This window comes from Gossypium hirsutum, chromosome A11 (assembly GCF_007990345.1).
Source record: "Gossypium hirsutum isolate 1008001.06 chromosome A11, Gossypium_hirsutum_v2.1, whole genome shotgun sequence".
NCBI classification, from domain to species: domain Eukaryota; kingdom Viridiplantae; phylum Streptophyta; class Magnoliopsida; order Malvales; family Malvaceae; genus Gossypium; species Gossypium hirsutum.
The window spans coordinates 80513471-80533580 of NC_053434.1; the positions used below are offsets into that span (position 1 = coordinate 80513471).

The 20110-nt window shown below is 35.7% G+C and overlaps 1 non-coding gene across 1 annotated transcript; it reads left to right on the forward strand.

Moving 5' to 3' along the window:
• Positions 1–283: 283 nt before the first annotated feature.
• Positions 284–390, forward strand: LOC121210492 (small nucleolar RNA R71). Its single transcript, XR_005905610.1, has one exon. It is a non-coding gene; the product is annotated as a small nucleolar RNA R71 (small nucleolar RNA).
• Positions 391–20110: the final 19720 nt, after the last annotated feature.

Below are 20110 nucleotides of genomic sequence, written 5' to 3' on the forward strand. Positions count from 1 at the left end.
GTTAGACCCATTAGTAGTAAGGTTTTTTAACATTGAGGATATTGATGATACCTGAGATGCGAGTGAAGTAAGAGTGTCTACTTTATGTATTCCAACAACTCGTCTTCCTGACGCTACTCGATTGGTTGGCCATTAGTAATTTTTTTTGGTAATCCTCTCAATGATTTCATAAGCCTCGTTATAAGACTTAGAAAGGAGAGCACCATTAGTAGAAGCGTCCACTACCATCCTTGTCTGAGCATTGAGACTGTTATAAAATGTCTCAAGTTGGATGCAACGTGGGATTCCATGATGAGGGCACTTTCATAATAACTCTTTCTATTTTTCCCATGCCTCATACAAAGACTCATCATCCATTTGTTGGAAGGTAGTGATCTCGTTCCTCAACTTAGCATTCTTGCTAGGCGGGAAATACTTCATAAGGAATCTTTCTGCTAACTCTTGCCCTGTGGAAATTGAGTTCGGTAGTAATGAGTTCAACCAGGCTCGAGCTTTGTCCCTCAGTGAATATGGGAACAACTTCAATCGTAATGCATCTTCGGGTATTTCGGCTAATTTGAAAGAATCGCTCACCTCCATAAATAGTCTTAAGTGTAGGTGAGGATCTTCAGTAGGCATTCCACTAAATTGGCCCACTGTCTGAACATTTGGAACATGACTAACTTCAGCTCGAACTATTGTTCCTCAATTTTGGGTCTCCTAATACCTGGATTAAGGTCATTAAATACTAGCATGACATATTGTCGTAAAGCTCTATCAATATCATCAGCAATAAGGATAGGATTTTGAGCAGGGTTTGCTCCATTTCCTTGGATTGGATTTTCGAAGTTCATATCTTTGGTCCTTCTCTGATTTGCTTGTCTTCTTTGCTATCGGAAAGTTCGTTCAATCTTAGTGTCTACAGGGAGTATGTCAATAATTCGGTCAATACTCATAAACACCTGAAATAATCACAGAAAAATTAATTAAATTAAAAATTAAACAGGAAAAATAAACCAAAATGTAAAACTAACAAATTCACAAATAATGACTTTTTAAAACTGTCCCCGGCAAGGGCGCCAAAAACTTGGAACGATGGAAATGTACAAGTGTACACAATCGCAACAAGTAATAAAGTGACAAGTAAATGTCAAGTTATCGTATCCACAGGGACTGTGAAAAGTATTATTTATGAATGAAATTTACAAAACTTTGGTGAAGAAAAATATTTTGTTTTAAAAAGGGTAATTAAGAAAAATAAGATTTTAAACTAAGTAAAAATAAAATTTCTAATGCACGATTTCAGAATATGATTTAATTAAGATGACATAATTGTGTTCGATTAATTACATTTCTTTAACTTAGAATTATTAAATTCGTGTTTATGTTGTTACGAATAAATTCACGGCAACTCGGTAATTTGCTAACTTATGAACATATTCACCTACACAAATCCATTCATCTCTTAACATATCCCTATGTTAATTCAAATGATTAAATAATTTTAATAAGCAAGCATGTTATGGCACATACATACTCATTAAATTGAACTAATCTCTTCCATATCCTTATGTTAATTCAACTGATTAATTAAATCTAATAAGCACATAAAAGACTATGTGAGGTAACAAGGTATTCCTACCTTGAAACAGTTTAATCACAATAATCATGCAAGTTATGCAAGGCAAGTGTATCGCCAGATACATTGCTAATTTAACCTTCAGCTACATTAGAAGAATAAACATGCACTGATTAAGTATTTCATCCATTAATTACAATTTCAATCTGTTTAAATAATTAATTCATTAGCTACCTCACAATTGTAATGCAAGAATAACTTAGGCATGATTTTACTTAATCAAGCATTTTACTGAGGCCTATAACAGCATAAACACAATTTTAATAATTTAATTAGATTAAATGCAATCAAACCAACATGAATTAAAATCAAGATAAATTGATTAAATTAACCATTTTAACAACATAAATATCCATAGATATGTTCATCATAACAACAAAAATTAAAGAGATAGGGAACAAGAATCAAATCCGCAGTTTTTCGTGGCTTGACTAGATTGCTCCGTCTTCGCTCTTTGTTGTCCTCACCGATCAAGACTACTATGAACACTTCAATGTTGCTCCAAAATGGCTGAAGAATGACCCTTTCCCAAAGGGATAAATTGACACAAGAGCAAGGGACTTGAAAGGGAAAAATGAGAGGAGAAAGAGAGAGAGGAGAGAAGAGATGTGAATGAATTGAGGTATGCTTTGAATAATCAGCCAAAGAGGGTTTTTATAGCTGAATGTGGCAGCTAAAATTTGCTAAAAATAGCAGCCAAAGAGCCACCCCTTGGCCGGCCATCTATGTGGCAAAGTTGATGGCTTCAACTTTGCTAAATATGGCTTGGGGCAAATCCATAAAGCCACTAATTGTGGAGGGGCTTGAATGCAACTTTGACAAGTCTTCAAGGGCTTCCTTGTAAGCTGAATTAATCAGCTAATAAGCTGATTTGGGTCAGCATATGGACTGTTTTGGGCTACCAAATCCTTGGCCAGTCTAGTTCAATTGGTTCGGTTCAACTGGACCACTTTTTCCATAATTAATTAATAATAATTTATTTAGCCCAAATTAAATTGGGTGTAAATTAAAATTAATTATATTATGAATTAATACACATAATTGGACCGTCTTAGGCCACAAAATTCATCAAAAATAATTATAAAATTAAATAAATTTCAAGATGTTCATATTTTAAGTGCACTTTAATTATTTTATAAAAATTAATTATTTTTTGACAAGAATTTAACCGAATTCGTATGAATTTAAGTTAAAAAGGGTATGAAAAGTGTGTAAATTTTTGTGTTTCCAGTCACCCATTGAGTTTATTCGGAATATCAATGGATACGCAGGTAAATGCACTCGAGGTGTACGAATCAGGATCTGTCAAATCATATCCAATGGTACCCATTAGGTATTATATCAGAGAGTACACTCTCCAGCCACACATGTATACAACAGGATTACTAGTCCAGGCTAATCCTTTTTATGACATATGCTCGAGAGGACTTATATCAGGATTACTCATCCAGGCTAAATCCTTTCTATCATGAGATCAATAGAATTACTCGTCCGAGCTAAATCCCACCCGCAACAAATGCAGGACCTCATTCATTTCGGAAAATCACATATACATCGAATTTTCCATTTATTCAAATGGAATTTAGCATCTTTCAAGCATTATCAAGCATGTGGTCAATATCATATATTTATGCATTTATGCAATTCAAATGTTCACATTCAACTCAAACATAAAATTAACATTTTTATCATTTATCATTTGTCGGGCACTATAATTGATCGGGCACTTTCACTTATCAGGATTTAACGAGTATGTGATCATTTCACATATCTATCGCATCTATACAATTTACATAAACACAATCAATGCAAGCATGTAAATAAATACAATTTAGTTACACGAACTTACCTCGACAATGTTCGTGTGCGTAAAATCTACTAATTTGACATTTTCCTCTTTTCTTGTTCTAGCTCTGAATTTGGTCTATCCAGATCTAAATGAGTAAATTTTACATCAATTTCTTATATTTCATACTCATTTAGACTTAATGTAAAATTACCATTTTGCCCCTAACTTTTCCATAAATTCCCATTTCGTCCCTAGGATCGGAAAATAAAATTTGTACAAATTACTCCCTATACCAAGCCTAACCGAAATCCCATTGCAAAATTTTCAGCACATGTGTTCATAAAAGTTCAACATTTTTCTTCAATTTCACAACTTTACATTTTAGTCCCTAAATCATGTTTTCATCAAAAATCACTTTGTAAAAGTTGTTTATCTATCAACAACCTTTCATTTTCTACCATAAATTTCTAATTTTTAGCAAATACATCCATGACCCATTTTCCATACTTTGATAACTTCTCAAATTGATCCCCAAATAGATAGATTAAGCTATCCCAGTTTCAAAAATATCAAAATTACTAAAAACGAGCCAAGGAAACTTACCCAATTCGGCCATGAAAGTTTCTTCTCTCTCTCCTAGGGTTTCCATGTATTTTTGGGGAAGAAGATGAGAAAAATAAGATGATATTTCTTTTTATCATCTTTTAATTAATTAAATTATTTCACTTTCTAATTGAGTCCTTGCCCTTTTTCTAAATTTCCATGGATCAGTCACCAAAAATCAATATAATTTTGTTTAATGGTCTAATTACCGTATAGGACCTCTAGTTTTGAATTCCATAGATATTTAATCCTTATAGCTACTAGAATTCAACTTCTGCATTTTATGCGATTTGGTCCTTCTCGTAATTAAACACTTAATCGATAAAATTTTTTTATCAAAATTTTCACATGACATTTCTATCATATTATGGACCATATAATAAAATAAAAATAGATTTTATTTTTGGCTCGAATTTGTGGTCCCGAAACCACTGTTTCGATTTCACTGAAATTTGGGTTGTTATAAATGTTATATGACTGAATTAGGTCAATTATACTAATCACGTTTAATTAAGATTGTGCAAACTAAAACACCTTCAGCTGTAAATTAGTCCCCGTCGAATTGGTGTCGTGGCATTGAACACCAAACTGAACTTCTTTGGCTTCAAAGTTAGATGTCGTAACATTGAAATACTAGTGTCGTGAAATTGACACACTGATGCTCCTATTTTACTTCGAAGTTAGTTGTCGTTACATCCTAGTTGGAGTTGGATGTTGCGACATTGAAAATAGGCCACTGAGTCCTTGGCTGAAATTGATGTCCTGCACACTTAATTAACTTGTTAGTCTTATTTTAGGCCTGGATTCGCCTAAAAGGTCATAAAACACATAAAATTGGTCATTTTTTTAACTTTAACTAACAAATTACTGAAATGGAAGTCTAACTTAAATGACACTAATTTACTTGAAAACAAGCTTATCAAGTGTCAAAAAGGCCCTAATTTGCCACAACAAATTGTGGTAGATCATAAATCCATGGTAGTTCCAAAGTTTGTATGATCTTTATTTGTAAAGCCTTTCATAAGAGAAGAAGAAATGAAAAATTTAAAAAAATTAAAATCTATTCTAGAAGAATTGAAAAATGAAAAGGAAAACGAAAACCTAAACTACGAAAAGAAGAGTAAAAATTGTGTAATGCCTAACCTAATTTTTTGTCCTCCCAAAATAATATATAAAGTTATATTTACAGTCTTTTTTTTATTTTAACCTAGAAAATACAAATATGCCTTTAATTATAGTGTGATTTAAAGCTTGTTTAACTGCAAAATACCCTTGAACAAATTTGCCTCATCATATGTCGATGTTGTGACACTAACATGCTGTTGTCGTGAGATTGATAATAGTCCACTCCAATGGGTCCTTTTGGTCTTTGATGTCATGACATCAAACCTTTGGTGTTCCGACATGGTCTCTGGACACTTGAATTCTTCACTTCTAAGGGATGTGGCTGGTATTGTGACATTACTAGGCAAATGTTGCAACCTTAGAGGTTGGTGTTACACACCCCCACCTTAGTTTCATGACCTTGGAAGTAGTCCCATTTATCATGCCATTTTGTGAAGTTTAGCTCTGTAGTTGATCACAAAAGGATTGGTGTTGCAACACCAATACCTTGATGTTGCAACTTTGGCTTTATTTTAGCTCTTTGTCTAAATTCTTGCATTAACTAGATGCTTGAAACAATCTTAACACAAACATTAAGTCCCAGCTGGCATATAATTGACATTTTATTTAGAAAAGAATTAAAAATGTACTAAAAACTGAAATTAAATATGAAATCTATAAAGTGAGAAAAATATTTGTGCTCGAGAATGAACTCTTTAAGCGGTTAAAAAGCTTAATTTGATGTATGTAAATACAATGGATAAAACTCCATTACACTTAAGTCTTTGCTTGTCCTCAAGCTAACACAAAAAAAATGCATAAGATGACCCTTGGAATATGTTGAACATGTAGAAGCATGGCAATGAAATATTGAATTTATACAACAACATCTCACATGCAACTTACGATTGATGTTTAGCTAACTTAAATACTAATAAAGCAAATCTACGTAGTTCACTTAGATAAAGAACTGACAAACCTAAAAGTAGTTCAACTGAATAAATACTTAGTTATGTTATCCATCATCATAAACCATGTCGATACAATGTAATGCCTTAATGATCTACCGTAATTCAATGTAGCCGATTAGACTAATTTTTTCACTTTAGAAGCTTGAAAGCAAACATTTTCATCAGGTTTTAACTATACTTTAGTATGTTTTCTTAAAGATAATAAAATGTGTAAGTTGAGTCTTTTATTGAACTTAGGGGGTAAGTGAGGCCCAAGGGTGAGCTAATGAACTTTGCAAGTGGGTAGGAGACCATTAGAAGGCATGGTAAATTGATACTGGTCACTATGTCGCAACATAAGGAGAAAAATAAAGAAATCCCAAAACTACCTTCGATGTTGCAACACAGCTGATGTAACACCCCAAACCTGGCCTAGACGTTATGGTCAAATCTGACATGTCACATTGAAGTGTTTTTCAAAAATTGATTTTTCGGTAAAAATCTGTTACTGAATCTAAATCGTTTTATTATTATTTAACAAAAGTTCTCATCAAAATGTTTACCAATTTGTTTTCCTTTGGTATATTACCTCAATTTAAATCACGGAAGCGTTTTGAAAACTTTGTTGTTGAAAGCTCGTGTTCTTTAAAAAATCGTGACTATTTTGAAAACTCGTGTTTTCATAGACTAGCAGTTTTATATAAGAAATCAAAATCCCAATTAAAACTTAAAACCCACAACCAGCCTTATTACATAAATTAAAACCCAAAATGAAATCTAATAGCAAATAAAAGAATAAGAAAAAGTAGTGTGGCCATCTCCGATCCGCCAAAGGATTACCTGAACAGTTAAAACAAATGGGTGAGTTTACGAAAAACTTAGTGTGTAGTCCTAATAACAAACAAACAGTGAACAAATAGTGAATAACATAGTCTGGGCCTAAGCCCTATTCAGTATTAGTACAATCTGGGCCTAAGCCCTATTCAGTATTAGTACAATCTAGGCCTAAGCCCTATTCAGTATCTGTACAATCTGGGCCCTAGCCTTATACGGTAATAGTGTGGGCCTAAGCCCAATGCAGTAACAATACAGTACATTGTAATGCAATTATGCATCCCACCCAAATCCAACCAGCACACTACCCGTACCAACCAACACACCATGTGGGGATATAAATCGACCCACCTAGCGAGCACACCAATATCGCAGCAAAGCTGCCAGTAATAATAATGCAACATAGCTACCAGAAACAGTAAATGTGGCAAAGCCACCAGTATTAATAATTGTGGCATAGCCACCAGTAACAGTGAATGTGACATAGTCACCAGTACAAAACTTCCTCCATATCAAAATCCCAACCCCATGCAGTATGTCATGTCATAAATATTATGTGTATGCAAAGTCATACTTAGTACAATCATATATGTAAATCATAAGCACATCAGTCATACGAAAAATAAGGGCATAATCGACATTTTACCATACAGGGGTATTACGGTCATTTTACCCTACAGGGGCATTATGGTCATTTTACCCTACAGGGGCATTACGATCATTTTACCCTACAGTGGCATTACGGTCATTTTACCCTATAGGGGCATTACGGTCGTTTTACTCTATAGGGGCATTACAGTCATTTTACCCTACAAGGGCATCACGGTCATTTTACCCTACAGGAGCATTACGGTTATTTTACTCTACAGAGGCATTACGGTCATTTAACGACCTTTACGAAGGTCTACAGTAGCCTCGAGCGACGCAGACAACCTAAATGATCATATCGGTGCAAGTTGGCCTAAGGCCCAAAACTCGGCCCAAGTGGGCCCACATGCTCGTGTGGCCCATTTAGCCCAAATTTAGATACGGCTATGTGTACACCATAGCCTGGTTCATTAATTGTTACTTATCGTAGATTTTATCTGTATGGGCCCACGAGCCCATTGGTCCCACACGGCCCATTTTGGCCCATCGAGGCCCAAAACAACCTAAGTCATTGATACGTGATATTCATGACAGGTTTTAAATATTTATAATGAATCATTCTTGAAACTAATTATTATCACGATGAAGGCAAGTGTACATTAAACAATAGTATAGCTTTAGCAAGACCGGATTATCGAACCCAAAAGAACTTAAAGTACTAGTATCAACTTTCTTTTTATTATCTAGCCTAAAAAATAAAAGGGTTTTGTTTATCTAACTGATTAATCAAACTAAGAAATCATAGAAGCGAAATTTGGGGAGAATACTTTTTGGAAAACTGAATTGATTAAGACAATACCTAAGGAAAAATCCACCTAGACTTCACTTGCTATTTGACTCTGAATCGGACAATTTATTCATTCAACTTGTTCTGTAGAGATCCCTAAGTTATATTATTATCTCTCTCGAGACTAACAACGTCTAACCCTAGATTGAATAATTGAAATCTCTTTCTAATTAATGCCCTAGGGTTGCATTAAATCGATCTATGGATCCCTTTACTAGGTTTCACCCTAATCTGGCAAAATCTTGTGACTCTATCCCTAGGCACGCACCAACTCCGCTTAATTATGACAAATTTACTCTTAAACAGGTTCTATTCCTCCTCTGAATAAGAGCTTAAATTGAATCAATATCCTAGAATATCAAAATAAGAATTAAGTACAAGTCAAATATTTATCATACAATTCAGATAATTATAACATGATCTATCTTAAGTTTCATTCCCCTTAGGTATTTAGGGGTTTTAGTTCATACTAATGAAATAAAACATCTCAAAAGAATAAAAATAACAAAACATAAGAAAACCCAAAAACTCCTGAGGGAATTTGAAGGGAAATCTTCAGTCTTGATGGTGAATCTGGCTTCTGAGATGGATCGATCGGCTTTCCTTGAGCAATTCCTTGCTTCCTCCTGTGCGTCCCCCTGTCTAAGTGCCTCCTCATGCATTTAAATAGGCCTTGGAATGCTTAAGAGCCCTCAAAATTGGCCTTTTCTAAATTGAACTAAACTTGGGCTCGGCAGGGACACGCCCGTATGCGATTGCTTAAGGCCGTGGTCAAGGTTGTTAAATGGGTATGGGCATGTGATCTACTCGTGTAAATCATGCTTTGACCTTGCCAAAGGGACACGGCCGTGTAGTTTGCCTGTGTGAGGAAGTCCAGGCCGTGTTGATTTCGTACGTTGGCTCGTTTTCTCCATTTTTGGCCCGTTTCTCGTTCCTTTCACTCTCCTATGCTCACCTAAGTATAAGACATGAAATTAAGGCATAAGAAGCATCAAATTCACCAATTTTAAGGAAAAATCATCCATAAAATGTGCTATGTATGGGATAAAAATATGTATAAATTACGGTTTATCAAATACCTCCACACATAAGCATTTGCTTGCCCTCAAGCAAAATCCTCACCTCATAATCAAAATAAATTCTTTTCAACTTATAATTTCTATTGATAATATCTCAAAATAATCCATAGGTAATCATACATTGAAAATTCAACTGAAAGTACATCAAAGTTTCAAACATTCCAAGTTGAGCATTTTATCATGAAAACATAGGTGTCTCCCCTCATCCAAGTAATTACCTCTGATTCAAAATATCACAAAGTTTCACATCCTCACTAAAGATTCACTTAAATCACTCGAGGTGTTTAAGGACAATAAATGAAGCACTCAATTGTCAAAATGAAAAGTCTTTACCATAGGCTTGCATGAAAATCAAATCTCCACCACTATAAATTAAAATGAAACATCAATCAAAAGGACTTTAGAGGGTTATAACGTGGCTTTGGTTAGAGGGTGTGGTCAGAAATTGAAAGAAAGGATTAGAATCGAGATTGAATTGAAAAATTATCTAACTAGAAAAATGACTAGTCATCAATTGCGTACAACAGAGCTTTTCCTCAGAATATGGAATTTAACTTCTTTAGCTCAGAAGATCACTACTACTATTATATATGCATATGTATATATATATATTTTTAAGAACAAGTCAAATTACAAAATGGAATAAAACATAGCTAAGCAACTATTCCAACTCAGATCTCGACAAAAATAGGGATCAAATTAATTTAGGGGATTTCAACAATAATGAGTTATGGGTTAATTGTAATATCCCGAATTAGGGCCTAATTAGAATAGTGGTTTCGTGACCACAAATCCGAGATAGAAATAATTATTTTATAATTATTTTGAGGTTTATGATATGAATGCATAATTGTGTGAAGATTTCGTGAAGAAATTTTGGGCATAACGAGTTTAATTTAAAGTTAGGGACTAAATTGAATAAGTTGCAAAATTTGCATTCTAGAAGTTTTTAGTATGAAATTACTTTGAAATATTAATTAGGAGGTCTTAAATAGAAATTTTAACAATTTTAAGTTCATGGACAAAATTAGGACATGGAAGGAATTTTTGGAAAGTTTAGTAGTAAGGGTATTTTGGTCATTTAGTTATTAAAATGAATTAAAAATAAAATTAAAAGCCAATTTTTGTCCATCTTCTTCATTAGGCCGAAATTTCAAGGGTTCTCCATAGCTAGGGTTTGTTTCAAGCTTCCAAGCTCCATAGCAAGTGATTCCAAGCCTCGTTTTTAATGATTTTTACGTTTTTGAGATCCCGGTAACTCAATAAAGCTTATGTTAGCAATAATTTAACCTAGTGTTTATATTTGGAAAAATACCCATAGGTGAAATTTGTGTATTTTGATGTTTTATGATAGAATATGAAGTTTTAAATTATGTTAGACAACTTGTACTACTCGATTTTAAGAAAAACGAGTAAAAGGGCTTAATCGGTAAAAATACCTAATAGTCACAAGTACATGTTAGAGTGAGAATTTGATGTTGCCATAGAAGAGAAAAGTGATCAGCATGTTGTAAAACATAAGAATAAGTAATAAAGTTTAATCCCGAGCCTAGGGGCAAAAATGTAAATATGCAAAAGTTTAGGGGTAAAATTGTAATTTTGCCAAAATTTGAGTTAAGGATTAATTTGATAATGTGAGTATTAAATAAGCTAAATGTGTTATTTTAGATCAAGAAAGACGTGGAATCGACCTCAATCGAGGAAAAGAAAAGATTGTGGACTAGATTGCAAAATCCTTGTATTTTGGTGCCAAGGTAAGTTCATGTGTAAATAATGTAGCATAATGGTTATTTTTAAGTTATTGATGTTAATTATATGTTATGCTGAATTTTATTATGAAATGTATGCTTTGTGGTTAATTTCAAATAATATGTAAATTATGTGAACTACTTGTTAAATATAATTGTTACCAAGTATTGATTTCGGCATTCTACGGAAGACGGCAAGGATAAGTGTTAGAGGAAAAAGCCCGTTTGAACCTTAGGAATATATTAGGATACAAGTGACATGTCACTAGGATGGTTGAGCATCCGAACTCCTTGAGTTGAGTCCGAGTTCACTTATGGATGCGAATGTCCGAACTCGTTGAGTTGAGTCCGAGTTCGTGAGATGTAACTAGGCATCCGAGCTCGTTGAGTTGAGTCCGAGTTCACTTATGGATGCGAACGCCCCAGCTCGTTGAGTTGAGACCGAGTTCGCTTATGGGCGGGTTACATGATTGCTTGATTGCATATATGGCACTTATGTGCAAGTTATCCATGTATCCGAATTATATTCCGATGTGTTCGACGGGTAAAGCTCTACTCAAAAAGGGAGAATATTTGAGATGTAAAGAGACATATTGGTAAGTGATGTGAAATGGATATTTTGAACAGGTATGTATTTAACCCTCGGGTTGAGTATTGATACAACCACGATAAGGTAATAAGATGATAAAAAATGATTAGAAATGTGACATGTGTTTTAGTGATGCATGCTAATGTTGATTGGTATGACTGTTTGTTATGTTACTTATTATTTGCATATGAACTTACTAAGCATTTATGCTTACTCCCTCCTTCTTACTGATTTTAGTTTTGGCCAAGCCAGCTCAGGAGTCGGGATAGGTCGAAGGCTCAGTCACACTATCCGGAAGACTTTTGGTAAAGGCTTGTAAATTTAAGTATGGCATGTATAGCAATATATCTATTTTGTGTAAATGATCTTATGGTATGGTAATGGAATGGTTGAGGAAATGTTTGATAATGATAAATTATGAAAATGGTTAGTTTAGATTATGTTTGATGATAAGGAAAATTAATAAGATACTTAGTGTATAAAAACTCATCAAAAGGGATGAAATTTGCCATAAATAGGATACTGCAGCAACACTGACGTGAGTTTGAAAATTTACTAAAAATCATAGAAATTGAATTTGGTGATGGACTACATATAAAATTGAATCTTATTATGTCTAGTTTCACATCAAATAAATGAAACAAGAAAAGGAATTATATGTTATAAGATATTAGAATTTTAGTGAAACAGGGTCATAGTAGTTTCTGAATCCCCTGTTCAAACTTTAGAAATTCACCATAAATTGTAAAGATATAATTAGGTAGTTTATTTTATATTCTCAGAATCCTTATTGAGTCTAGTTTCAGGAGAAATAAATCTCATATTCATATGAATGTTTTACAGAGAGAAATGCGGTTCGTAGTAAACAGAGGTCAGACCAGTCAAGTCCTGAAATAGGGGTAACTTTAACTAATAAAATGTACTAAATGGCCCAACTAAAAATTCTAGAAAAAAATTAGTAGATAGGTATATGAGTCTAGATTCAGGGAAAATTTACAGATCTTGATTTCGAGTTTTGTAACTCGAGATATGATTTTTCTTGTGACTGTGATGCAAGTAGCTTAAAAGCTGCGAATGTAGAAATAAATAATCCAAAGTTCTAAATATGTTAAATTAAGCTTAGTAACACCTCATACTCGACTCCGACGACGGTCTCGGGCGTGGGGGCGTTACATTAATATTGAGGGTAAGTCAATGAATGGGTTGTTAAGCTCAAGGGTGTTTCACTAAGGGTTAATTGTGAAGGTAGGCTTTTATGGAGTAAGTGGGTTAAACCTAAGTGCCTTTATCATTTTGACATATCAAATCAAATGGTATGGTCTTGACATGCATAATCAAGAAGTTCAAGAATAACAATTCAATACTGACACACTCATAATGAAAATGAGCATGAAAGAAATAATAGATGCTCTGAAGGCTAAAAATCTCACAAAATTTATGGCTTTTTGATGTTTAAACTTGTGAATTCCAACTCAAGGTAATACCTAAAATTGGGGAAACAACCTAAAAGTTTTTAATTATTCAAAAATTGACTTATGATGCTTGATTCCCTAATGTCTTAAAGTTTAAATAATCAATGCATAAATGCCTATGTTTTAATTCATGATATATCAATAAACATTATAGACTAATTGGAATTCATTCTAATAATGATATGAGAAGATCGTATGAGAATAAAATAAAATTCAGGGATTTTTCTGATATAAAAGACGCCCCCACACTTAATATGTACATTGGCCTCAATTTACGAAGGTAGATATTTTGAAAAAGATAGATCTATAATCATAAGATAAGGAGAGAATTGAAACTTCTTGAATGATGAATGAATTCCTTGAATTGGAGTTTTGGAGAATAATCAGCGTGAGAGTGGAGGAGGATACTCCGGTGGTGTTAGAGGTTCATTAATCCATAAGTCCTGCGCCAAAAGAATATTATATCTGGTGGTAGCTATGGTCATGGTCAAGCAGGACATGGCAGTTGTGAAGAACCTTTCCCGGTGGAGTTTTTAGTTCCTATGTGATGATGAGCTTGAGGAGCTCTTTATAATTGTGATAGAGTCGGGAACTTTTTTAGGAAATATAAGGAAGCATAATTACTCGTAATGGAGTAGCTGAAATTGATAATTGTAAAATAAAAATGATAAAATCTAATAAAAATAAGGTTAAAGAAAAATAAAAAGTAGTCTTAAAATAGAATAAAATTAAAAAAATAAAATAATAAATAAAAGTTTTTAAACATCTTCATCGCTAGATAGTTCGCGAGGTGGGTTTGGCGATGAGATGTGGAAGTGCTGACAAATCTGCTGTAGAGTAGAATTAATGTTATCGAAGTGCTAAAAACACTGTTGCTCGAATCAGGTAAGGCGCTCAGAGATGTCAGCATATGAAGCCGCCGCATGAACTGGACGAGAAGGAGGTGGTGGCTGAGATTGTGGGTTCTCGTGACGTAGAGGGACATCATCAGTAATGTCCTCAAGGTCTCCCTCCTCGGCTGATTTGGCAAGGCGATACTGAAGAGGGTGGGTTCCTCGGTGCTTCTCGATCATCCTCATATGTAACATGTTCGAGATGCCTTATGGAGACATCTGGCCAATGAGAGTGAGGGAGGATGATTAGGACGCTGTGTTGAAGAGCCCGAAGTGTCGTGCTAGTCGAGTCACATAAGTGCCAATGGAGATGACCCTCCTCTGATGCCACTCTGTCTGGTGGCGAATAGCGAGGCCAATAAAGTAGGCGAGGTCGAAGAAGTGCCCATTCACCATGCTCCATAGAAAGTAGGCATCGTGAGTGTTGATGATGCCAGTGCTCTCTCGCCGGCCTGTCAATGTGTGGGCCAAGATGGCATGTAAGTACCTTAAGGATGGAGAAAGTGCCGATGCCTTGGAGTGGCTAGGATCGTAGGTGGCCAAACTGGGGACCAAGGCATCCTAGCACTTCGAGGGAGAGTAGTGGATGTGGTGGTGGAGAGTGTCGAGGTCGTTCTCATCCCTAAACTCCTTTGTATATAGACCCAAAGCAATACCAAACTCGAGAATGCACAACTAGCGAGCTAAGCCACCGAGACAGACTATTCCAGGATCATCGAAGTTGGTCATGACATCTTGAACATGAAATGTCGAGCAAAGTTCAAGTGAGAGCTCAAGGTACGTCGGTTCGATAATCACAAAGAAGAGGTCCCATGGATTGGTTGTCAGGAGTGCTCTTACATCGTCAGCCAACTGGACTTTTTCAAGCACGATCCAGTCAATGCAGTAGCCCACACCTAAAGGTCGGGCCCGTAGAATCTGAAACAATTCCTCTTGATTACCTAGTGAAAATTGGAGGAAGAGGTGTCAGATTTCTGAAGTGTAGCCTGAAGAAGATGATGCCCCCTTCCGTATTTTCGAAGTAGGGGCGGCGGTTCTCTTCCTATGTGAGCTTGACATGGTATACCAGCAAGCATAACCATCATTCCATTTTGATGATTGGATAAGGTAAAATGTAAACAAATTCAACAAGGAAAAGGTCATAAATAATTTTAGGCACAACTACTAACACTAACAGACCTAACCAAAACAATAAATTTTATGGCATAATGTCGTGGTATTAGTATGAAAATCAAAATGGCAAAGAGCTTGATGGAAATGTAAAAAGCATGAATGTATCACAATGCATGGATCATAATGGAAAAGAATAATAAGCAAGTGAATATTGACTTAGAATACGTAAATGGGGCCTGAGAAATCATGAAGTAATAAAGAAAGATGTCACATGAAATAAATGGTAGCTAATCTAACAATGGAACTTGAATGATAGAAAAATGGAAATAGTGTGGGATAAATGAAGATTAACATGATAATTAGCATTAGAACTAAGTAAAATAAAAGAGAAAAGAGTAAACAAACGCTAAAAAGATGAGAATGGGCGTTGAAAATAGAGTTCGAGGCGACGCACGGGCATGGCAGGGAGGCCGTGTGGACTTGCAGCGGCTAGGGTTAGGGATTTTGGGTGAAGAAGATGATGAATAGTGAAGGGTATTTATAGATTTTGGGACATACGGCCAGGGGACACGCTTGTGTTCCCTAATTTTTTCCCGTGTGATCCGTGAATTTTGAATTTGGGCGCGTCTGACTTTTGGTCCATGCCCGTTTTCCTTGGCATGTGGGTGCACACGACCATGGTGCATGGATGTGTCTGTCTTTGTCTGCTTCTCCCATGCGCGTGTATGTAGGCCCACGCCCGTGTTAATCTGATAGGTTCGACCATGGGTTCTAGACACGGGCGTAGCGAATGCCTGTGCTATTTTCTCAGGTTCAACAACGGTTCTATGACACAATCGTATTGCACGCCCGTGTTGTTTTGGCAGATTCACCCACGGTCCTAACGCACTGCCATGGTGACTTATCGCTTCCTGCGTTGGGGGAAATTTTGCCTGGTTTTCACACGGCTTAAGGCACGTCTATGTGCCTAGCCGTGTGTGCTTTAGAAAGCCTGCGTTCCAGGAGTTAGTTAGTATGTTAGATGTTAAAACTATAATTTAAAGAAATTAATATTGTTAGTGCACAGGTTGCCTCCTGAGAAGTGCTTATTTATAGTCTAAACTCGACTTACCTCTCTGGTGAATGGTCATGGTGGTTTGAGGAGTTTATACTCCTCATTCCTGCTATTAATCCTATCAAAATAAGGTTTTAGGCGGGTATTGTTTACCTTAAACGTGCCGAATTTGGGATGACTTACCTCGATTCTACCAAATGGAAAAATGCTAAGTACCGTAAGAGGAATTTCTTCATTCGGTTTGGCAGTGTCAATGTGAGGATCTGCGGCATCTAATGAAACTTTATCTCCAACCTTAAGTTGATTTGGTGAGGCATTGAGCTCGTTCTGGCGTAGTTTTGGTTTATCGTGTTTTCTTAGTTTAAATGTTAGCCATTCATCTAACTCCTCAATTTGTAACCTTCGTTCTTCATGTGTAGATCCTCTGTTGTGGATTGAACATGGCCTATGTGTGTCCTTCAAACTTATTTCCTACAAAATAGGTTGCACTGTACAATCAGTCTTAGTAGAACAATTTGTACAATCACCTTCAATTCTCGATGTGTTGTTCGGGTTGCGAGCTTGAAGGGTGATTGTTTCGTCTCCTACACGAAGTGTGAGTTCACCTGTGCCAACGTCAATAATTGTTCTAGTAGTTCCTAAAAAGGTCCTTCCCAAAATTAAAGGGAGATTAATATCTTCTTCTATGTCTAAAACAACAAAATCAAGTAGGAATATAAATTTGTCAATTTTAACAAGTACGTCTTCAATAATACCCCTAGGAAATCTGTCAGTTTTATCTACTAATTGAATGCTCATCCTAGTTTGTTTGGGTTTCCCTCGACCTAGTTCTTTAAACAATTTGTAAGGCATAACATTGATACCAGCCCCTAGATCGGCCATCACATTATTAACATCTAAGCTACCAATTAAATAAGGAATTGTAAAACTCCTTGGATCTTTCAATTTGTTGGCCAGCTTATTCTGCAGAATGGCTGAGCAAACCATATTCAGCTCTACATGCGATCTTTCATCTAACTTTCGTTTATTTGCTAGAAACTCCTTTAAAAATTTGACTGCGTTTGGCATCTGCGAAAGTGCTTCAATAAACGGTAAGTTAATATGTAGTTTCTTTAAAAGTTTAAGGAATTTACCAAATTGTTCGTCTAAGCAGTCTTTCCTTGTCGCATTGGGGTATGGCACACGAGGTTTATATTCTGGACTTACCGATTTTTGTTTGTTTTGGCCTACCTCATTCTTACCTTCGCTTACCACCAGTTCTAACCTTGGTTTTTCCACTAACCCTTCCTCATCTTGAATAGAAATTGCATTGAGTTGATCCCTTGGGTTAGATTCAGTGTTGCTTGGCATGCTACCCTGTGGTCATTCGGAAACCAACTTAGTGAGCTGTTCGATCTGAGTTTCGAGCCCCTGGATTGATGCTTGTTGATTTTTGAGTGCCGTCTTAGTATTCTGAAAACGAGTCTCTAACACCGAGTTGAATTTGGTTAGCATCTCCTCAAGGTTCAGCTTTTTCTCTTGCTGGTATGGTGGTTGCTGAAAGCCTAGAGGGGGTGGTGGTTTCTAATTTCCTTGGCCTCCCCACGAAAAATTTAGGTGATTCCTCCAACCTGCATTGTAAGTATTGCTATAAGGATTGTTTTGAGATCGAGGATTATTACCTTTGTAATTTAACTGGTCGTTCTCCATGTTGTGGCCATAAGGTGGGTATTCTGAATTGCTCGATCCACCTCCATTTGCTTCGCACTACATTACTGGGTGAACCTGTGAAGAACTAAGAAAACCATCAATTTTCTTATTTAAGAGGTCTACCTGATTAGAGAGCATGGTGACCGAATCGACGTTATAAATGCCGGCTGTGTTCGTTGGCTTTGTCCTCATGACTTGCCACCGATAGTTATTCAGTGACATCTCCTCTATAAATTCATAGGCATCTTCAGGTGTCTTATTATTGATGGTTCCTCCAGCGGCTGCATCAATCATCTCTCGAGCAGACGGATTCAGGCCATTATGAAAAGTTTGAACCTGTAGCTAGAGTGGTAACCCATAGTAAGGGCATCTTCGCAAAAGGTCCTTATATCTCTCCTATGCATCGTAGAGTGTTTCTAAATCCATCTTTACAAAAGAAGAGATATCTTACATAGTTTAGCCATTTTAGCCGGCGAAAAATATTTTAGTAAAAACTTTTCGGTCATTTGTTCCCAAGTAGTGATTGACCCTCATGGTAACGAGTTCAACCATTTTTTAGCCTTATTCCTCAACAAAAAGGGAGACAACCGAAGGCAGATTGCGTCAAAAGAAACACTATTAATTTTAAAGGTATCGCAAAATTCTAGGAAATTTGCCAAGTGAGCATTGGGATCCTTGTCCTGCAAACCATCCTGCAAACCATCAAACTGAACAAACTATTGTGTCATTTGAATTGTGTTAGGTTTCAGATCAAAATTAATTGCAGTAATAGCAGGCCTAACTATACTTGACTCAGTTCCTGTTAAAGAAGGTTTAGCATAATCATACATAGTGCGTGGAGTAGGATTCTAATTTACATCAATCGTAGGAGGTAGTGGATTTTCTTGGTTTTCAGCTATCTCCTCAGTTGTGGTTTGAATATCGTCCTCTTACTCGTTCTCTGTGTATCTTAAGCTTTGCCTTATTTCTCTTTGGTTTCTATGAATTGTGTGATCAATCTCACTGTCAAAAAGTAATGGTCCTGACAGGTTTCTTCAAGTCATAAACTATAAGAACCTGCCAGAAAAAAGGGAAAAAGAAGAATTGTAAGAAAAAATTGGAATAAAATTTAAATTGCAGTAAAAGTAAATGGCTAGAGTAATAAAAATCGAGTGTTCTTAATATCATAGTTCCCTGGCAACGGCGCCAAAAACTTGATACGTGATGTTCATGACAGGTTTTAAATATTTATAATGAATCATTTTTGAAACTAACTATTATCACGATAAAGGCAAGTGTACCTATCGAACAGTAGTATAGCTTTAGCAAGACCGGATTATCGAACCCAAAGGAACTAAAAGTACTAGTGTCAACTTTCATTTTATTATCTAGCCTGAAAAATAAAAGGGTTTTGTTTATCTAACTGATTAATTAAACTAAGAAATCACAGAAGAGAAATTTGGGGAAAATACTTTTTGGAAAACTCGATTAATTAAGACAATACCTAAGGAAAAATCCACCTAGACTTCACCTATTATTTGACTCTGAATCGGACGATTTATTCATTCAACTTGTTCCGTAGAGATTCCTAAGTTATATTATTATCTCTCTTGAGACTAACAACATATAACCCTAGATTGAATAATTGAAATCTCTTTCTAATTAACGCCCTAGGGTTGGATTAACTCGATCAATAGATCCCCTTATTAGGTTTCACCCGAATTCGGCAAAATCCTGTCACCCTATCTCTAGGCACGCAACCAACTCCACTTAATTGTGACAAATTTACTCTTAAACAGGGTCTATTCCTCCTCTGAATAAGAGCTTAACTTGAATCAATATCCTGGAATATCAAAAAAAGAATTAAGAACACATAATTAAGAACAAGTCAAATATTTATCATGCAATTCAAATAATAATAACAGGATCCGTCTTAGGGTTCATTCCCCTTAGGGTTTTAGTTCATATTAATGAAAGAAAACATCTCAAAAGAATACAAATAACAAAACATAAGAAAACCCAAAAACTCCTGAGGGAATTTGAAGGGAGATCTTCAGTCTTGATGGTGAATCTGGCTTCTAAGATGGATCGATAAGCTTTCCTTGAGCAATTCCTTGCTTCCTCCTGTATGTCCCCCTGTCTAAGTGCCTCATCAGGTGTT